We start from the raw sequence: 16,529 nt of genomic DNA, 5'->3' as shown, positions 1-16,529 counted from the left end.
CTAGAAATTATACGCTCAGGTTTCCTCATGATGTCAAAATATGCTTAGAAAGTACACATAACTCGGAAAAAGTCACATTGGTACTTGCTGTTGGTAGGTTTCGAACCCAACACATGAGAGTGCGTGTGTGAGAAGCAGGTGTCTTATTCGTCAACCTTCGGGTAGTCAAATTGAGATAATAATCATAATTTTTTATTTAGTCTTTAATCCATACCTACACCAAACAACACAAACAAAACTCCTTCAAAAAACTTATTCAATCACCAGGTAACACCTACCACACTACAACACACATGCTCCCGACACTTCCAACACATAAGCCCCCATACCTATTTCATTACAAGCTCAACTCAATAGAGGGCAGAATAAAAGTAATAACGGAACATTGCTGGGCGTAATTAAGTTATTAAGTTACGTGTCAGCTTGTGGCCGATAATCCAAGTTTGTGGGCAGCGTTATTAAGAATGGCTGGCGGGTGGCGGCCATGTTTTTTTTTTGTTTATTGTGCTTTTTTTGAGGTGCCATTTTATTGCAAATGCTGTTGCTTGATTTGCAGGTTAATTTTAAGGTAAACTTTAAGGTTTTAGCTTTTCCACCAGAGATGCGATATGCTACGTTACTGTGGATGCGTTTGGCTTCCACCAATCATATTATTATTCATTGGTAGAAACGAGTTCAACTAAGATGTGTGTTTTGTATGGGAATGATATAGATGTGCTATGGATGGATTCCCTACTATCGATATCGCACACTCAAGCTGCGCATTTACCTCGCACATAGCTTAATATCAGTGGAAACGGTCACATAGTTTCACAGCTTCGCTATAACATCTTCGTAGCATAGCTACATAGCACATCTCTACAGGGTTTTGGTGCGATGAAATTATTTAGGTATTTTAAATACACCCACGATGCTAACAAAATCATAGAGTGGGTTGCGTTAAAAAATAACTTTCACCTCTATTTCACAAGTAACATAATACATAATATCTTAATGAATAAGATTTCCTCCTAAATACTTTACGGAAATAACAACTATGTATGACTATGGTCTTGTGAATATCCAGAGCTGCGGACTACCTAGCGGGTTTACCGGGCCTCTTGTTCGAAAAACAGGAGTAGGAACGGGGTGGTTTTTAGTCAGTAAGAGTCTGACACTCTCTCTCGCCTCGCCCAAGGTGAGAGAAGTCAATGGATGATTTTCCCCCCTCAAATAAAAAAAATGGTCTTGTGAATCATTTCTATTCAATCATTTGAGTTAGTAACTCATTCTATACAAAATTAAGACTTTATCTCACTGAGTGGCTGTCTCTATCTATCTATAAATTGTATTCACTACTGAAGAGATTTATACTTTAACACTTTTAATCTCGCATTGAAACGTTGTGAAAAATGGTTTAATTTTGAACAACCTTGATGTATCGACGTTAGGTTAGTATGTCGGTACATCAAACGATCACCATTTACCAATGAGATGGGATACTTAAAACTGTTTGCTATATCGAGTACAGTTAGCAAAAAGTTTTACAGATTGTGAATTTTATAGTATGAGTTAAAGTGAATTTGAGCTAAGTGTGGGAGGGCTTCAGCATTAATAGATCAGCTCGACCTGAGTGATACCACAGCCTCTCAGAAAACCGAAGTCAAACAGTGCTTGCGTTATATTACGTTGTGTGATTAAGGTTAACAGAGACCCAATTACCTCCCTCCCCAATCTTCGCATGCCCTGATTTCCCAACAACCCTTAAATTCTTAACCCCTAAATGGCCGAAAACGCACCTGAAACGCCTCTGGTATTTCGGGTATCCATGGGCGGCGGCGATTGTTGCAGGTCTTCTCAAAGAACGGTGTCCTTTGAGGCGGCAACTCTACTGGCTCGCTTTCCGCCGTTGGATATCCTGGCGGATATGGATGCGAAGGTCTATGACCAAATTCGCACTATCCGCCAAAACGGCGGAAGGGTGCCAGAAACGGTGTTCGTCAGGCTGAGGCGGCGGGAAAGGCGACACGCGCTCCAGCGGTGGCGTGAGCGGCTAGAACAGCCGGAGTACTCACGCAAGCGCGTTGTCGAAGCCATTCTGCCGCACTTCGAAGCCTGGCTGAAGAGAGAGGAGCGCGTCTCCTTCAGGCTCACTCAGGTGCTCACCGGACATGGTTGTTTCGGTGAGTACCTGAACAAGATTGGGCGAGAGGCCACGGCAAATTGCCATCATTGCGGATGTAACTTTGATACGGCACAGCACACGCTTGAGGAGTGCACAGCATGGGAATCTGAGCGGCGGGTCCTAGTTGCCAGGATCGGGCGAGACCTGTCTCTGCCAGCAGTAATTACAGCTATGCTGACAGAGGCAGAAAACTGGAGAGAGGTGGCCTCCTTTTGTGAGACTGTAATGTCCCAAAAGGAGGCGGCCGAGCGGGATCGTGAGAGGGATCCCACCCGTAGAAGGCGTCGAGGTGGCAACCGCCGCGGCACCTAACATGTCGATACCTTGCCTACGATATTGGTACAGGTAAACCTTTGGGGTCATGGGCGCATAGAGTGGGGAATCTAGGCGCCCACTCAATGACCTCAAGGAAGACGGCGGCACAGTGGTCACGTGTCGCCGTGCACTATATTGCACAGAGAGGGATAAGGATGACAAATAGGTCTCCATAGAGAAGTGCCTTACGGGCGTTGCACCACGGGGGCTCCGGGGTTGGTCTACTAAGAGGGCCCGGTGCCTCCTTTAGGTGCAGATGGTGGCCACCGAGGAGGTTTTAGTGCGGTAAAAATCCCACACTCCCTAGTTTTTTCCCCAAAAAGCTAGGCGCCTTTTGAAGGTTTCCCCGCGTCAACAAAAAAAAAAAAAAAAAAAGGTCTTCTCAAAGACACCATTTCGGATTTCGGGCAAAATAGGTGGTTTGGATGAAATAAGTATCTACTTTTTTAATTTTCAATGGTGATTGATAATAAAATTGTACTTTGTTTTATGGTTGCTTATGACGTATATAATTAACGATTTATTAATATCATTTTCCATACTAAAATCAAGAGATTATGTAACAAAAAAAAAAACCAAAATGAACGCCTAAATTTTAAAACTAGAAGCTGATCAATTTCAATCAAAAATAGACCACGAAAAATGTAGGTATATTTTTTTACTCTAACCTTTTAAGCTAACCGTACGAGCAATTTTATTAATAAATTACCTCATCGACAGCTCATAAGCCCAAGGTTCGTTCCGGAGTCATGTCAAAACTATTTTTGTATATTTAGATACGAAACTAATGTTTAGAATAACATTCTTATTAACATAAGAAAAATATACAAAGCGGGTTTATTAAAATAGTATACGGAGTCGTAAAAACGTGGTTATTTTTACCGAAGATCTCGGTAAATGTTTCAACGTGTTTAAAAAATACGTAAATAAAACTGTTTTCTTATGAAGTTTTGTAATAAGATTTTTTGTAGGATTATAATAATATGTAGTTGGGTGCAGTAAATGAGCAAGAGGTTTTGGTGTATAATATCAGAGTTGGTATAAATAACCTTTGGTTTTTCGGAAATTACTCAGTCTGGAATCTGAATATTCTAGACGTGGGTTAATACAGACAATTTTGGCAAATCCTAAATCTCCATGGTACCAATGTTCGATAGCGGAGTTGCAACACGAGCAGTCCGCCCATCTCATATGCTGGGAGTGTGGTCTCTGGCAATTTGAACGTAACACTATGTTAGATAATTTAATTGTTTCATCAGGTGTAGTTTATTATACGGACCTTGTGGAATCTAGAACACATTTCCGTGCGTTTAGGCGTTTTTGCCATATCTATTATTGGAAGCAAGTATAACAGCTCATACATAGAACCCAGTTATTTTTCTGGGCTTTTCCCAATTGTGCAGTCTCTTTAGTGCCTTTAGTTTTAAGTCATTCTGTCTCCTGCATTAAACTTACCGATGGAAGTGGAAACTATCGTTTTTTTTCAGGTTCTTTCATCAGGGTATCCGTCTGGTAATAAACCCATACCATAATAAATACAAAAAAAAATACGAGGATTTTCCCCTAACGCATAAAATTCTTTTTGAACATCATAAAATTATTTGCCCAAGTTTCGAATCTAGTGTCTATCTTATGATCAGCACTCACAATCATCATCACTTGACTAACGAGTTACTCAAAATGCAAATAACTCGATAAAACTAAGAACATCTTGAAAACTAAATAAATATTTGATGTTCTATCAAAGAGACTGAAATTCAGTCAGCGTTTCAGCTTCATTGTTACAGCCTATTCAGTGTTATCACACTGTAAACTTGAGATATTCGTGTCGGGACTGAAAACATAGTGAAGTGTATATTGGGCGGTCACTTTGGTCTTGTAGACTGTAGATTTCAACCTGTTTTATGTTATAAGCCGGCATTTGAGCAGACGTATCACCTGGTAAGTATTTGTCGCCGCCCATGGGCACCCGAAACACCAGAGGCGTGCGTTGCCGGCCTTTTGGGGGTTAGGAATTCATGGGTTTTTGTGAAATTCCCGATTTCCCCGGTAAACTCATTCACACAACGAAACACAAGCGTTGTTTCACGTCGGTTTTCCTTGAGGCCGTCGTATCACTTTTTGTGAGGCCGTGTCACTCTGTTCGAGCCGGCCCATTCGTGCCGAAGCATGGCTCTCCCACACTTATACACATATCCCTGTTTAAATTATTCAAACGTTCAACTCTCTCTACTCTTATGTCAATTGCGGGAAGTGTAGGGGTAGTAAGAAATATCTGACTTTAAGACATGTTACGGAAGAGAGGGAAAGAGAGAGAGAGAGAGAGAGTCGGAGACAGAGTCAACGTTCAGAAACCTTGCTAATACAGTACATTTCCATAATACCCCATAATTTTCACGACAACTTCATAATCTTCATAAAACAGTTACTGCTTGCTATTTTACAGTAAAACTAAGTTGTTATAGTTAAAACGCAGTAAAACGTTGGATAACGGATACGTCATTTGTTAGAGCTATGAAAAATAACTGGTTTTCGTCTCGTTGTAAGTTTCTCATCGAAAACAGTTATTAGCTGAAGGTGCTCAACGGTTTATAGGTTGTTGAAAGTTTTAGTTGTTTTTTATGTTCATTGTTCACTTGAGTTACAGTGCTCTTACACACAGCGGTGTGTTGCTAACAGCAGAGGTAATTGTAACTACGGCAAGTACCGATGCGTGTACGGCGCCATCCGTGGACGCGGCGAGGGCAGCCATTGACATTTCAACTTTCGAGAGAGCACACACACAGTCAGCCGCCGATCTTCCTTGTTTCTAATTTGACCGACGACTTTTGAACGTCAACGCCTTACGGCATAGGTACCGCTGACCGGTCTGATGGTTCTTTGAGGCGCGCGCGGACACGCTGCTACACTCATGTGTATGAACTCTTAGGTATCGTTACAAGGGTCTTCGATTATTTACCTGTCACCTTTTGTTTGTTTTGTGAAGGTAGTTCATGAAAGATATAAGTCTAGTATACGTAATATTGCTGTGTCCTTTTATTTTGGTAGATACTAAATAGATGGATACCTAAGTATTGATTAAAAACGTCAGATTGATATATTTAAAACTTGAAAGCCTTAAAAACACTTCTATCCTTTTCATCAAACCCTGTACCGTTCTGTCTACACCACAAGAATGGAATAGTCGTAATAATATCATAACGACCTCGTATTTGACCGTTTAATGTCCACAATAAGTATCTTTATATTCTCTATTCTCCAAGACAAATAACTCAGACTTACATTGTGTTGACCAGTCTCCAGCCTGCAAATCACTGTAAACATCCAATCTAACCTGACCTTACTACACGTAGATTTTATATACAACCAGAGCTCTTGTTATACTGGTGGGTATATCTCAATGTGCCGTCTTTATAGTAGAGTAACCAGTATAATATGACCGCTGGGTACTAAGTCTTTGTTGATGTTCAGGGGTCTTGTTATGCTGGTGAGTGTAGGTCAATTTGCAGCCTTTACAGAAGACAAATCGGTGTCTTTATGGAGATAAAAATGGTGATTTGTTGGGGGTAGTTGTGTGTATTGAGATAGGTGATATATTTGTTGAATGGGTCATTGAACTTTTGTCCTGTTGTTTCAGTAGAAGAAACAAGTTAATGCTTATGACATGATACTACCAATATTATAATGCGAAAGTTTGTATGTTTGTTAAACTTTTACATCAAAACAGCTGAAGAAATCGAGATGAAATTTGCAACAGGAGTCGACTATGACCTGTCTTAGGAAAATTCTAGAGCGGGGCAACGTTAAAAAAAATAAATTCTTATGACAACTGAGGGCCTAGTATTTTTAGAGTTTGGTTTACCTTCAAACGTAACCGCATTCGACAATCTGACTGACCGGTTCCAATTAACCAACCAATCATAGGACGATAAGCGGTAACGTTTCAATCTCGTTAAACATAAAACAAACTCGTACTAGTGAAATCGATTATTGATTTCAAATTACATAAATATATGTACCACTTACCGCTCTAAGAAGGAAAATGGCTGACGAAATATATGTTAAACTAATCAAAATCAATTCCCTAAGTACCTTACATGATCTAAAATTAATAACTAGGTAACACCTACGTGCAAGAAATAGTTTGTTCGACGAACAAAAGTTTCAGAATTCGATAAGTACCACGTTCAATATTAATTCCGTCGCAAAATTACATACATAACTTCGCACACATGGTTATAATATCAAGCTATACAAAACCAGTATAACCTGACCTTTGAATTTCCCGCAAGACCATATAAAGCGAGACCAAGGTAAACTGGTTTTGTATAGGTAAATGTGTACAAGACGAAATGATTAAGTTTTGTTAGTACTTGAAACTTAAGGAACAAACTTTCGCGTTATAGAGATGACAGCACGTCAAATTACCTGAAAATTTCAATATTGTTTGGCAGTTTTCGACCCTATTACAAGGGTTATAAGGTGGAAAGTTCAATTGATGGATAAGAGTAGGTTGATGTGCTTTTCTGTGCATACTTAGACATTAGACGCCTTGATTAGTTTAGTGTTAACAGCTATTCAATGAGGTAATGTTCTTGAAATTATACTTTTAAGGTCTGTTAGTGAATCGGTGGTTTCTAAAAGGAATTGGCAGATGTCCTCTTATTTTGAAGGGGTTGTCGTTATAGGAACATGTAATTTGTTCACCCGTAAAAGTTACCTGATCACCTGATGGTAACCAATCGGTGCCGCCATGGATAATTTGTCCCCCTTAAATACCGTAGGCGTTACAAGTGCGCTGCCGGCTTTTTGGAAGTTAGATAATTTTATTGAAGATTGTTTGGGATTATTATGACTGATTGACTGGGTAATTGGGCCTCCAGTAAAATTATTCACACGACGAAACCCAATGCAAGCGTTGTTTCACGTCGGTTTCTGTGAGGCCATGGTATCACTCCGGTTGAGCCGGCCCATTCGTGCCGAAGCATGCCTCTCTACAGATCGTATATTTAATAGGACTTATATTATCGGCTTTCGCTATAAACATCACTAAGTAGTATTGGAACGAATCGCAGTTATGAGACTGGTGTCTGTTAAAGTTGAACCTGTGTTATAGATTACCAGACCCGGGTGACCCCCGGAGACATTGACTTGAACTATAAATATTATAACATCTCGCTGTACTAAATATTAAATTAGGAAACCATACACAATATTCTGAAAATCTTAAGAAACTTTAAACTTAATTACTAAAATAATCTACTTATGTAACAGTAAATGCTTGAAATAATTAAAACAAATTGTTTTACTCGTACAGACTTACTTTAAAATAAAACAAGTTGTATGTAAATCTTGATAAATGGTTACATTGTAACATGTTACAGTGTTACACGAGGTTCTAATGTAATAACTTCCTGCGTGTGTTACAGTTTGATTGATTACTAAATAATGAGTAATATAACTTCATATTTGTTTCCTATCTTACTTGAATAGGGGGGTGGGAGTGGGGGAGTTTCCTAAGTTACACGTGTGAGTATGACAAGTTGGAATTTCGTGATTGGCAGTTGTTTTTTGCATGTTTAGTCGCAAAGGGAAAGTGTTGTTTTAATGATAATAAAGTTATTGGTCAAAATGGTTCTTTGGTATATACGTACTTATATTTTTGCTATTTTCTAATTAAATTTCTAACAAATATGTTTCTAGAAATCCGAAAACACGCAATTATACAATGATGATACCTGATTTTTCCATTCTGATGTTTAGAATGTCCATGGGTGATGACTTACCATCAGATGATCAGTCTGGTCGTATTTCATAGAATTTCATAAAAAATACTAAAGTTCTTAAACTGCATACCTAGTCCTCTCAAAAGAGTCTGAAAATGAATCATAAACAAATACATTAATTATCTTCAAAATTTAACCCTAAATAAGCGTTGGACATTATCTATTTCAGATCTATGCATATTTACTCTAGGGGTCTGAAAATACACAAATAATAACTGTACAAAATTATGAATATTTCTAATCGATGTGTGACTAGGGATTCAGATAATATCGATTTAAATGTGAATTATGAATAATGAGAATATTTACAATGATTCAAATCATGTATTTTATTTTAAGATCATAATTATTTTTATATTGCAGAAGTGTGAGCTCTTATTTTCTAAGCAAGGTGCAGTGGTTTTTAGTTAGTAACCGTACATTAACTCTCGCGTCATCCTAGGCGGGAGAAGTCATTGGATGATATTTCCCAGTCAAAAATAAAAGATATATTTCGGAGTCAAAAGTGGTCTCATAAATTGACTCTCAAGTTTTTCAACAACTGATAATTCTATAAATATAAACCACCTAAGGTTCTAATTTGTACCCACCTCTACTCCTTTCATTAATAAAATCTCTAACACTAACATCATTAGAACTAAAAACTGGATATTTACTATGGTTTTTCCGAGTTTAATAGACTTTTTCGAGGAAACTCGAAAAAACTAAAAAAAAAACTATTATTTAACAAAGAAATTCAACGAAGTCACACATAAGGAAATACCAGCTAAACATAACTTAACCTTCTACGAATACTCCAAAAACCCAGATATCTTTACAGACATTCTGGTAGAACCGTTCCGGGTGATTTACCCACGATTTTATAAATATTTGTGTGGGTATAAAATTACATTTTATTTTATCGTGTGACTTTGGAACAGAGCCAGAATACCTGTGCGGGTCCTGGGACCATTCTACAGATGTGCTACATGATATTATGTAAGATTGCGCCTCTTATTTTAAAGAGGTAGACTGAGGTACAGCATTATAGTCAGTTTTTGTGTGTATTTAAGACCACATTCATATTAATAGGGTAGATGACTAGTCCGTCTTGTAGATTATTTTAAAATATTAGACACGTATTTTATATTTTCTTACGGAAACAAATACTTTCGAAAATATATCGATTTGGAATATCGCGTCACGTCATTTTTAGGTACGTTTTATGCGTAGAAATGACGTATTTTCTCCCATTCTTAAACTTTGATTCTTTATACAAGTATTATTATCATATATGACAAAATAAAAAATACGTGTTTAACATTTTTCATTACATAACTAACGGACTAAGTAAATGTTTAATTTGCATACCCTGTCATCATGCCTATTATTGCCATACAGCATACAAAATTCAAAATTCAAGATCCCACACCGACAGTTTCAACAACATAAAAACGCAATAACGCTTTCCTCGATCCGGAAATTGAATACACCCCTTCACTCGAAAACCATGCTTTAAAAGTACTTCAAAATATTTGAAACAAAGTTACGAAACATACCGTGAAGGCTCGAGTTCCTTGGAAACAGAAGCCCATGATTTATGACCGATTCCGTGCGCCTGTTCTATGCCAAAATTGGAATGAAATTCAAGTTGCCAACGGTTCCATTTTGAAACTGTACTCCTGTTGTTTGATTGGGCAAATAGTATAGCATTATCTAGACACACGGCAGTGTGTCCGCCAAGTTCGAGCAAAAAACCGACACACCGGCCGTGGGTTATATTACACGAACCATTTCGGGCCAAGTTCGACCCACCTATAACTCAAAATCTATTTTATCTACGCATATGAAATTTCTAGTATCTGTCGAGATCTACTTACTTATCTAAAATACAAAATTTCATTAATGTACCTATTGTAGGTCTTGAGATATTGACGTCAGAAAATCGCTATTTTTACTATACACTCACTGACTGACTGACTCACTCACTCACTCACTCACTCATCAAAAACCTAGACCACTTCCAATGGTCGTATTGACTTGAAATTTGGCATGGAGGTAGGTCTTTAGGTCAAGGTAAAGGAAAAAATCTGAAAATGGCCAAGTGTGAGTCGGTTTTAAAAATAATGAAGGTGTAAATTCATACCCCTAAGGAACTAAAACAAAAAAATTATCTATATCTTCCAATGGTCGTACCGACCTAAAATTCGTTACGAAGGTTTGTATTTAGTCAAAGTAAAGTAAAATAAGAAAAAAAGAAAATAAACCTTACAAAAATAAATGAAATCCCACCCAAAACATAAATGTGAAAGGCTGCCAAGTTCGATAATATTGGAATGCTTCGCCTATAAAAGAAGTGAGATCTAAATAAGTACCAAGTTCCATACACAGACCTCAGTTAAAAATGATATAACTTGGCAAGTTTTAATAGAAAATTATATACTTGACTCATTGCGTTTAGTAGGTTTATAACAAAGTGTGTGAAAACTTGCCAACTTGTTATATCATTTTTAACTGAGGTCTGTGTATGGAACTTGGTACTTATTTAGATCTCACTTCTTTTATAGGCGAAGCATTCCAATATTATCGAACTTGGCAGCCTTTCACATTTATGTTTTGGGTGGGATGCTCTTTAACGAGTGCCTTGATGGTCGAGTAGTCGCAAATGTGATTGCCGGATAAGAGATCTCGGGTTCGATTCCCGGGTCCGGCAAAGTAGTATAGAAAATTTCTCCACGGAGTCTGGAATTGTGTCCAGTATATGGCAATAGGCTCACCCCCTATTATTACATGGGACTTATAACACAAATGGTGAAAATTGGGTGTACATTGTATAGCGGCATTACGTGCCGTAATGTGTATCTCTGCCTACCCCTTTAAGAATAAAAAGGCGTGACATTGGTAGCATTATGTTCTTCAATTGTTTTGGCTAATCTCGTATTACGATGAGTATTATTTGATGAGTTACTCAGACATAAAAACTTACATGAATAAATACTATAATAGTATTTGTTCATGTAAGTTTTTATGTCTGATTTGAATCTGATCTCTTGAATCCAATTCCAATCGATCGACATTGATTGACACTAGCGCCCATTGCATTCGTAGGAATGCATGTAGTATTGCGTGGATATTGAATGAATTAACCCCTGGTATGTTGGAACGCAGACCTACGCGAGACACAATGTGTTTTGTATTGTATCTCATATAGCGACCGACGACAGATTTAACCTCTTTTAAATGATAATGACACACACACACACAACGTCACGCCTTTTATCCCCGAAGGGGTAGGCAGAGGTGCACATTACGGCACGTAATGCCGCTATACAATGTACACCCACTTTTCACCATTTGTGTTATAAGTCCCACGTAATAAGGGGTGAGCCTATTGCCATATCCTGGACACAATTCCAGACTCCGTGCTACCACCGAGAAATTTTCGAAAATCCGAAAAAAGCCTAGTAATACTTTGCACGACCCGGGAATCGAACCCGAGACCCCTTGTTCGGCAGTCGCACTTGCGACCACTCGACCAACGAGGCAGAAAATGATGAGTTTGGCTTTATATTGCGTACTATGATTGAGGTTGTGTAGTTATTCTTAAAATATTTTTATTCTTGCTTGCCATTCTTTAGCACCGTAGTGAACGCTCTGATGAAAATGATGACGATTTTTGTTTCTGTTTTTAAACATTCAAAATTAGAAATATTTCTCGATATAAAAAAGCTGGTTAATTCAAAGTAGAGATTTCTGTGAAGAAGAACGAGTAATAAACTCCACAGTAACTACGTTTCAATCATTTTCACAATTCTCACTAACTGTTAAGCATTTGTAGAAACTTATATTAAAACTAATATACTGAATAATTAACATTTCAGTTTCATCTCGTGTAATTCTAGACTTGTGTAAATACTAAATTTGGATCTAAAGACCTAGTTCTGTTAGAGTATTTAGGACTTAAGTAAATATGGCAGACATGTTTCATCGAATCACAAACTTTAGACGGTTTACCTAAATTTATTCCAAGAAATATATACAGACTACCTTGTTGGTTGTGTAGTCGCAAATGAAACTGCTGAGCAAGAGTTTTAGTGTCGATTCACAGGTCGGGGCAAATTAGGCAGGGGTAAAAAGTTCGTTGGCGTCAAATGGTTCGTATAATAATTACAAACGACACTGGCCGCCCAGTTCCTTTTATTTTTTTTTATTTTTTTATTGTGTCTTAACTTTAAACTATTCTTTTGGCTGTATAACGTATTGGCGTAAGCTGTAATGTTATATATGCAAATTTGTAAATAAATAAATAAATAAAATAATTTATTTGAGTTTGGCTTAATTCATTACCGCGTGTCTAAAAAAATACAGGTCCTTTGAAAATTTCTCGGTACAAATACGGAGTCTAGAATTGTGCGTGATGTATGACAATAGAATCATCTATGAGACACACATTCGTTATCTATCCGAATATACATGGAATTCATAATGGTAAAATCTGGTACAGGAAAGCTATACCTGGGGCTTTAGTACGAGTATACATTTAACGAGATCGAAACAAGAGCGCGTTCGGAGCTCTGATTGGCCGGTTCGAATAACCAACCAATCAGATTGCGAAACGCGCTCTCGTTTCGATAACTTTGAACGTAAAGCAAACTCATACTAATATAAGGGTACTGATTGGTTGTCCGTCCGTCCGTCCGTCCGTCCGTCTGACTGCTCCAAAGTATCTTGTTTGATATTATGGAGGCCATCACCAATTTAGGCAAAAATTTAACTTATTTCAAGCAAAATCAAATTTTGAACGAAATAATAAATAAATAATTGAAGTATCGAGATCTAAAATATTTCTTAAATTAAAATAAATTCCTGACCCAAATTTTAGAATGTTTTAGGTACGGTATTTTATAAATCTATTTCGGTACCTACCTATCTACGACTCGTACAAATTCTATGAAGCTATTTCTTGTTTTTAATAAAAAAGTCTTTGATAAAAAATAATGTTTCTGACATTTATTTTAATCATCTAATTAGTAAATATTTAACTATTAAACTTCTTAGTATTTCGCTAATTATTCTTAAAACAGTTTTTATGTTGTGTAGACCAAAATCACTACTCAGTTTATATAATATTTAGGTATATTAATAAAATTATAAAACCTTCTGTATTTAAGGTCTATTAAGTAAACTAATTTTAATAAGATTTTAAGAAAAATATTTCGCTGACAGCCAATTAGGTTGTTTAGATTATAATCTAATAAAACATTTGGAATTAAATTATACTTCTTTGCGTGTGTTGTAAAAGCCGACCGAAAGAACTACATGTAAGGAGTAGGAACAGGGTGGTTTTTAGTCAGTAAGAGTCTAACACTCCCTCATAATATGACGCCTCACCTAAGACTGGAGAATTCATTGGATAATTTTCCTATCCCAAAAAAGGGGTAGCAGTGCTCTCTAAAAATGTTTATTTAATTTTCGGTTTTCATTGAAATATTTATTTGTACACATCATGCTTCTGTGGACGAGTACTACTTGTAATTTTATTTAAGTCATATAAGTGATATCCATATTGTATAATATTATGTATAGGAGGTCTATAGTTTATAGTTATTGTTGCTAGGGATCTCGTAAAAAATTGGTGAAAACTGAGTGTTACATTGAACAAGCATATTTCTGCCTGTCTCTTTGCAAAATAAAGCGTGATATTATTTCCCGTCAAACTGAAAAGTAAACGAAAATACATAAGCCATCACTTCAAACTAAATTTAACTCTATCAGAATGAGCTTAAAGTACATATTTAATTACCATATTCTACACATCCTACCTACTTAAAGAACTTTGGTACTTAGGTAGGACTTGTTCATATTACATTACTTATGTGTTACATAAGGTAAAAACCAATATAACTTGACTGTAATGGAATTAGACTTGATTTAAAATGAGAGTTCAAGTTATACTGGTCGGTCTGAGACAGGCTTCACTTCGTTTGTTCAAAAAGGGTGTTAATGTGTTTGTTTTTGCGAAGTTTATGGGAGACTACAAAAAGCTCTTTAGTATGAAATATAAGGGTAGTTTCGTAATAAAAACGACATTTATGTCACGTTGTTTGACAAGAGATTAATTAATTTGACTGGACGGTTAGTGCGGTGGTTGGGCAACCGGCTGCCGCGCAACGTGTGGAGAGCTCGATTCCGACAAGAAGCAAACTCTTTGTGTGATCCACAAATTGTTGTGTCGGGTATGGGTGTCATGTGTAATTGTATTTTTTTATGGTATAAACTGGTATAGGACTAGATGGATCACCTGATGGTAAGCAATCGCCGTCGCACTTGGACGCTCAAGACATCACAGGCGTTACGAGTGCGTTGCCGGCCTTTTGGGGGTTAGGAATTTAAGAGTTGTTGGAGACTCGGGGACTTGTATGTTTGTAAACGCACACAGAGGAGAAAATCCTAGTGTTGGGCACCGATTTGAAAAAAAAATGTTTGACAAAAAGTCTAATAAATTGTTTTTGACATGTAATTTTGTCTGAGAAATAAGTAACGTACGCTTTTTATTGACTTACCTTATTTCTTGAGCTTCAAATCTGCTGAAGTGATCTGTAATAAAAAGAAAATAAGTTTTAATAAAAAATATTTTCCAATATCTGAGAAAAATCACACTAATATTATAAACTAGCTGTGCCCGCGACTTCGTACGCGCAGTAAAGATTTCCCGCGTAATCTCGATTTAACTTTTCTAATTCACACTTGTCTTCATGCTGTAACTGAAAATTATTCATAAACGAAAATAAAAACTGATCCGACCCGAGTAACGAACCCGGAATATGGTAGTGGGGTTAAACAAACGAGGAATGTACCTACCTCACATTTCGCATTGACACTTAGTATGAGTTTGCTTTAAGTTTAAAGTAATCGAAATGAGAGCGCGTTCGGCTTCTTGATTGGTCGGCAATAAACCAACCAATCAGAGCGCCGAACGCGCTCTCATTTCGATTACTTTAAACATAAAGCAATCTCGTACTAAGGGTACAGATAAACATAGCCAATCTCAAACAAATACAGGTAATTATTATTTCAAATACTCAAATATAAACAATCATTTCGTGTCACTCAGTCTCAAAAAAAAGTTAAAAAGAACACCAGCATAAGCATAAAGGATGCTAATCAAAATAATCCACTAAAAGAAGTACAGAAACAGGACCGTATCAGTGTCACAGACTAAAAAAATTAACCAGTATGCAAACTTCGCACTTTTTACATCCAAACAAATTACCATAGATTCGCCGGGATTAAGCTCCAGCTATCTACTACCTTGCAGCGCTTCATCGCTTAGTCGCATTAGACGGTCGAATGACTTTACAAGTTGGATGGCGCTTGCAGCTGCTTTTTCCTTTTTTCGTATTTACCGCAGTATTAAAGGTAGTTAAGTGAATCAGTTGAGTGGATCTGGTTGAGTTCGGTTATAGGATAAAATAGTGGCTTATTGTTAATTTTATTTGTGTGTGTGGTTGTTGATGTGACAGTTCAAAACGAGATTTCAGGTTTATTACGGAGTAAAATAATTAGAGCTCTTCGATTTATATTTTAAGTTTACTGTTTTAAAGAAACTTTAGTTGTACTTCACCATCATCACCGCCGACCAAAAACATATTCTTTGAGCATTAATCACCACGTATGCTTAATGTGAGTTGGATTCCAAACTTATAATTAAAAATTAAAAGTCCAGGTTTCCTTACTATGTTTTACTTCAATGTTTGTCACTGGTGTCTAAATAATCTTAGAAAGTGCATATAATTTGGAAAAAGTTACATTGGTACTTGTACTTGTTGCATGAGAAGCGGGCGCCTTAAATCTCTGGTATTATACATATAAACCTTCCTCTTGAATCACTCTATCTATTAAAAAAACCACATCAAAATCCGTTGCGTAATTTTAAAGATTTAAGCATACAAAGGGAAATAGGGACAGAAAAAGCGACTTTGTTTTATAAAAAGAAGCTACTTAAAATAACCCATTAAAATACCAAAAGTAAAAACAACACTCCATCAATCTTAATATAACAATTACTGTTTACATAACAAAAAACATTTCAGACATTTTCAATTTAACAAACTGTTATTTTATACTCTGTGGTCTTTAAAACAATATCACTTATTAAATTGTCACTGTTCAACCTTTGGCCTTCATTTGATATTAAGAAAACCGGCCAAGTGTGAGTCGACACTCTTGTTTCCACTTTGGAAGCGTCTATCTTTCAAACAATTGATTTTGACGAAAAATTGTTT

General features: G+C 36.8%; 1 protein-coding gene across 2 annotated transcripts in view; it reads right to left on the bottom strand.

Moving 5' to 3' along the window:
- Positions 1-16,529, bottom strand: part of LOC118276693 (sex peptide receptor) — a 320,099-nt gene that overhangs the window by 176,189 nt on the left and 127,381 nt on the right. For both annotated transcript variants that reach the window (XM_050699791.1, XM_035595133.2), the window contains exon 4: positions 14,808-14,841. The gene's annotated coding sequence lies outside the window, so the exon portion shown is untranslated. The remainder of the gene's footprint in view (positions 1-14,807; positions 14,842-16,529) is intronic.

Source organism: Spodoptera frugiperda, chromosome 17, assembly GCF_023101765.2.
Source record: "Spodoptera frugiperda isolate SF20-4 chromosome 17, AGI-APGP_CSIRO_Sfru_2.0, whole genome shotgun sequence".
NCBI lineage: Eukaryota > Metazoa > Arthropoda > Insecta > Lepidoptera > Noctuidae > Spodoptera > Spodoptera frugiperda.
Note: the sequence above shows the minus strand (reverse complement) of the source record. Positions and strands in the feature narration are given on the sequence as shown.